Here is a 6,071-nt window from a genome sequence, read left to right on the forward strand (position 1 = left end):
CAGTTTCAGTTATATACTGAGTTTATGTCTATAATTACACGCAGCACACTTCCATGTTCTGGCATGCTCGTGTCTTTATTCTGATCACACAGGAAGGGTTAATGTGAGGATATACGTACCGCGTTCACATGTGGATGGATATTTGCACATCACATAAAAAGGGCTATAGTTGAGAAGGTAGAACTATAAATCTCAGCAATGCCGACGGAAAACTGGAGCCACGATTCCAGAGAGTCACAGACTAAACACTGATGACCCCAGTGCTGACCTTTCTCTCTCTTTCACACACACTCTCTCTCTCACACACACACACACACACACACGCGCACGCACGTGCATATTTCCATGTCACTTCAGAGGACATTGACTTACTATCATTTCCTGACGACAACTCAGAGATTTAAGTAACGGGATCTTGCTCTTTGTCACCCAAAGTGAAACAAATCCCTGCAATCTAACAGTATAAACAGATCCATGCCCGACCCCGTGAGTCCTCTCTGACCTGCTCTCCCAGTTGTTCGGTAAAAGTATTCCTTGGTTAAAAAGTACACCAAGAGGGGAAAAAGTAGATAAGAGATGGTGCAACAAATGGTTTGATATTTTTCAGTCAGTTATTTATTCATCAGCTAATCACGGAGCTTTGGTAAAAGCAAAAAGCCAATCACATTTCTGGTAACTTAAGGCGATAAATAACGTGAAAGTTTCATTGCCCCCCCCCAAAAAAATTCCAACTTGTCTCTGCACTGTCAAAGAGGTTGAGACTACACTTGATGATGGTGGTGGTGGTGGTGGTGGTGGTGTGTTTATTATCAGGTTAATCAAATAATTTTTCCATTTAAAATAATATCAGAGAATTATGAAAAAAAGCGCAAAACAATGTCCTTCACTAATGTTTTTAAAACGCTTGTTTCTTTTCGACCAAACCCGAGACTCGTTTATTTATTAGGAAACACAGAAGAACAACCTAGAGGCTGGTTTTAGAGAATATCTGGTATTTCTGCTGGAATATAATTTATTCATTATGATAGATGATATGTTTTCTCGATTGCTGGATCCATAACCCACTTATGTTAGATCTAAAAGGAAGACTGATAGTTGAGTGTCATATAATCTCTGAGAAATGTCCTGTTCTAGCACATCGGTGGGCTCTAAATGTGAACCACTTTCCAGGAAAAATTAAAATAATGTTTCTTATTTCTACTGTTAACATGTGTTGATCATAATTTGTCAAGGTGAGCGAAGAACATGGGTTCCTTGCACAGGTTTTGCTAAATTCTTGCACAGGAGCATTTTGGTGAAGTGAATCATTATCGTCGTATAAGAACAGAAGCGGGAGTGTGAGTCTGTGTCTCCCTCTGTTGGGGGACACCGGTACTGACGTGAGGTGGTGACGCTGAAGTTTACCCACACTGGTAACCCACGTCCCAGTGACTTCCATTTGCCCTCAAAATCCCACAAGAACTGTTAATTTGACCTTTGACCTGATCCCACAGACTGGGGCGACCTCATTTATCACCTGGATGTGGAGTGTTGTGATAGGGGGGGGGTTGGGTTGGGGGGAGGACGAAGGGAGGTGGTGGGGGTCATTAGTGTGCAGAGCAGTGCCACTGTTGGCTCCTACAGGGACAGCCTGGGTGCAGGGGCATGTTTTGGGGGCATATGCGCTTTGAAAGCAAAGGAGGCTTTTATGTACGTATACAGAAATTACAGACTGGGAGACGCTGTCTGGTTTGATTGTGATTGGCTGGGGGGGGGGGGGGGTCAGGGAGTCAGGGCTGATGAATGTTTAGTGATACTCAGGACGGGCTTCTAAGACGGGGTGCACAGTATGGTGTGGTTTGAATTAGAGACAAATTGAGCCCCTTTAAAACTTCAGTGGACATTCACTGCTGTGACGAGGACTGCTTCACCAGCACCACTGGGGATGTCAAACAGTCCAACTTATGACTAAACGAGCTGATTCTTTTTTCCTCTCCAGATTTTTCTGTTACAGTTTAATTTGAACAGTTAATTTTAAATTCTGGACTTTTGCTGTCTCAGTTTGTTTTGTCAGTTCCAATTTTATTTTGAAATATATTTCCATTGTATGACTTCCTGCCTGTTTACTGCCGTAGAAGTGATTCTTAGTGCAAATGTTAAAGCTTATTTTTCACTCTATTAGCAACAACAGTGCACAGCATTTTCTGCCATTTTGGACCCAAAATCCATCCACCCATCCATCCATTTTCTTCTGCTTATCCTGTTAAGGGTTGCGGGGGGTGGAGCCTTGGCTTTCGGCCAAGAGGCGGGGTTCACCTTGGACAGGTCGCCAGTCCATGGCAGGGCCAACACATATAGACAAACAACCATTCACACTCACATTCCTACCTACGGCCAATTTAGTGTATCCAATTAACCTCGTCCCCAATTGCATGTCTTTGGACTGTGGGAGGAAGCTGGAGTACCAGAGAGAACCCACGCAGGAGAACATGACTCCACACAGAAAGATCCCGTGCTCGAGCTCAAACCCTGAACCTTCTTGCGGTGAGGCGACAGCGCTGACCACTGCACCACCGTGCAGCCATGACCCAAAATCCAATCAGAAAATAATGCCACATTTAACGCCACACTTGTGTCTTGGTCATCCAGTTGTTCTGTTGGTGCTACTCCATGCAGCTCCCAATGACATATTCAGCCCAAAATGGCAGCTACACTGTTGTCCCGTTGCTTCTATGCTCTGTCAGTCCAGCCGAATGTCTCTTACCCAGTCAACACCCTGCATGCCTTCATTTTACCACCTGTTGTTCATTGTCCAGTTCTATCCTTTAGCCTTCACATCCTGCTCATTTCACCCATCTGTGTTCCAGGTGTACTTCATGTCAGGCGGTTTCATTACCTGCTTTGCTCGTGGGATTTTGATTATTCTGTTGTTTTAGTCATAGTATTCAGTAGTATTCAGTACGTGCCTACCAGCTGCTGATTTCTTGTATTTTGACACCATTCAACACAACTTTTTAAGCCCTAAACACACACACTCTCCCAAATGGTCCTCTCTGCTTGATGCAAATGAGTTCTGTTGTTTTTTTAAGTATAACTCTAGTGCACGTTTTGATGAGAGGAAAAAGTAGCCCATTAAACTACTCATCAGCTGTTATTTCTAATGCTTATTTATACCTCAACATACTGCCACAAACATCTCACTCACTTTCAATTTTGGCATCTATTTGCCTTCCAAAGTTGCTGAGGAAACACATTGCTCAATACATGCACGCGGCCAGCTCGGCTGTGTAGCCGCCACTGTTTTTTTTTATCAACATCGGGAACGTAATCTGACAACATTATTCAAAGATTTTTTTAAAAATGGAATGGTCCAATGAATGACCTTGAAAATCGTGACATGATCTCTTACAGAGGGCTGCACGGTGGTGCAGTGGTCAGCACTGTGGCCTCACAGCAAGAAGGTTCCGGGTTAGAGTCCTGGCTCAGGCACGGGATCTTTCTGTGTGAGTCTGCATGTTCTCCCTGTGCCTGCGTGGGTTCTCTCTGGTACTCCAGCTTCCTCCCACAGTCCAAAGACATGCAATTGGGGACGAGGCTGATTGATACTCTAAATTGACCGTAGGTATGAATGTGAGAGTGAATGGTTGTTCGTCTTTCTATGTTGGCCCTGCGATGACCTGTCCAGGGTGAACCCCGCCTCTCGCCTGTTGACGCTGGGATAGGCTCCAGCCCCCCCCCCCCCCCCCCCGCAACCCTTAATGTAGTAAAAAGCGGAAGACAATGGATGGATGGATCTCTTACAGATATAAAATGCATCTGCTCGAATTGAATTGTTTCACTTATTTGACAAATTCCTCTTCGCACTTGGGTAACTTGCGCGATTACACCAAGATGTACAAAAAAAAAAAAAGCATTCAAAATCCAGTGCGTACACATCTTCAACTCGGATATTAGATGAGGGCAGAGAAACTTTCCTCTTTTGTGAAAGAGAAAACAGACCTGTGGAGTCAAATTCTGCACATGCAACACCCTGTATAAGGAAGCTGTACAAGAAATAAGAGGCACTTTTGGGTGGAAATTGATGACAGGCGCTCTTGAGTTCGTTGTTGACTTGACATGTTTGTGAGCTATCCCAGAATCAGCACCTTCTGTCTGCATTGATAAATATTGGTGATGCTGTTCTAACCTGGTAAGAGTTCGAAAATTCATGAAAAAAAAAATTGTGTCTCCCACAAAAGGTTTTGGCCATTTCATAAGAAAACGATATGTATTAAAAGTTTATTCTGATGTAACAACTCTGAATGCTTTGACAAATTAACCCTGACACAGTATGCAAGTTTTATGTTACTGAGCCATTATGGATAGATGTCTGCTAGGAAACAGAGAAATGAGAGTGGATTTATAGTGTTTACTCCACTGATGATGAATGCTGACTTTGTGCATGTTTATATACACAAGGCGCTTTTAGATAAATGACCCTTCAATACCCTGAGGGGAAATTTCAGTTATATTAAGTGCACGAAAAAATACAAACAAATATTAGGGCAGAATACAAAGACAACACACACACACACACTGACGGAAAACAGACAAAGTAGAAGAATAAAAAAAGTACTATATCCACTGAGTCGAGTGCAACCAGATCAACCAGATTTGCTACTTGAGGGAATGGATGTTAACTTCATAACATTTACCTATTTTTTTACTTTACATACTGAGACGCAAAGTCAATTTAAATGGAAAAACAGGTTTCACTTGCAAGAATGAATGTTTTCCAATTTTAATGTATGTGCCAACACTTCATACCTTTAACCCTTCAAGACCATCTCACCATGAAAGTGGTGTCATGTAAGCTGGAGAGTAGTGGTCTTAATTACACCCCCCCCCCCCACACACACACACACACACACACACACACACACACACACCACCACCACAAATAAAGTTTTCTGAATCTGAATCTGGACACTTCAACAATCAAACATCTGATTGATCACATTTATACCACATGGTGGCAGTGCAGTCCCAAAATGGCAGTTAACATTCAACACTTGTTCACCCATCCACACGGTCAATAATTTGAACACCTCATGTGATTATGCAAATTGAATTGTGTTAACTTAAAAGTCATGTCATAAATTCTTATCTCATATAAAGCGCCCATCCACGGGGGGCAGCACGCGTCACTCCATGAAGCAGCCAGGTAATTTCAAGATTATTCAGGTTTCTTTTAAAAAGATGTGAACTCACCTGATCAGAAGTCCAGGTCCTCAGACCAGATGTTCTCCAAAAGATGCTGAGGAAAAACCAATCAAACATTTTGGACCATCTGCCACACAATAAGTTGTTGTGAGGGTTAAAACCCTCTGAAAACTAGAACTGAGAGGCTCCATCCAAATTATACGCTTCACTTCTGTTATATAAGTGTACATATTAATATATATAACAATATATACATATATATATAACTATATATATGTAATTATATATAACTATATAACTACATATATAGTTATATGGTATATAACGAAATAACTATATATAGTTATATACCGTATAACTATATATAGTTATATATATATATATATATATATATATATATATATATATATATATATATGTATATATGTATATATATATATATATTTATGTATGGTTGTATAGTTATACTGTATATATATATCTCAAGGCTTCTAAATACTTGTGTATAATGTGTCAGCGTTTGTTATTAAAGTACCAGTGTTTGCATCAATTTTACCAGGACAATTTATTGTAATTGTGAGAAAGTATCAGACAATAAATCGAAGACTAATCAATATTAAAATCCCTAATAATTTCAGTATATTTTATACTAATTGTACACAGAGTCTTTCTGTCAGATCTTTAAAAGGTGTTGGACAGTGAAACCGCCAGCGGGGGGCGCTGCAAGACCACAGTTTTAGATTAAATCATGTTAATTACAGGCATGATCCTGAAAACAATGCTGGCAACTGTTTAGGGGTAGGAACACAAATCTGGCAGCACTCAACGAAAACAGAAGTGGCTAATCATCTAACTTCCCCACTCTTTAGGAGATCAATAAATGTTAAAGA

Source organism: Aulostomus chinensis, chromosome 16 (genome assembly GCF_037954235.1).
Source record: "Aulostomus chinensis isolate RoL2024-O1b breed Wild chromosome 16, RoL_Achi_v1.0, whole genome shotgun sequence".
Lineage (NCBI taxonomy): Eukaryota > Metazoa > Chordata > Actinopteri > Syngnathiformes > Aulostomidae > Aulostomus > Aulostomus chinensis.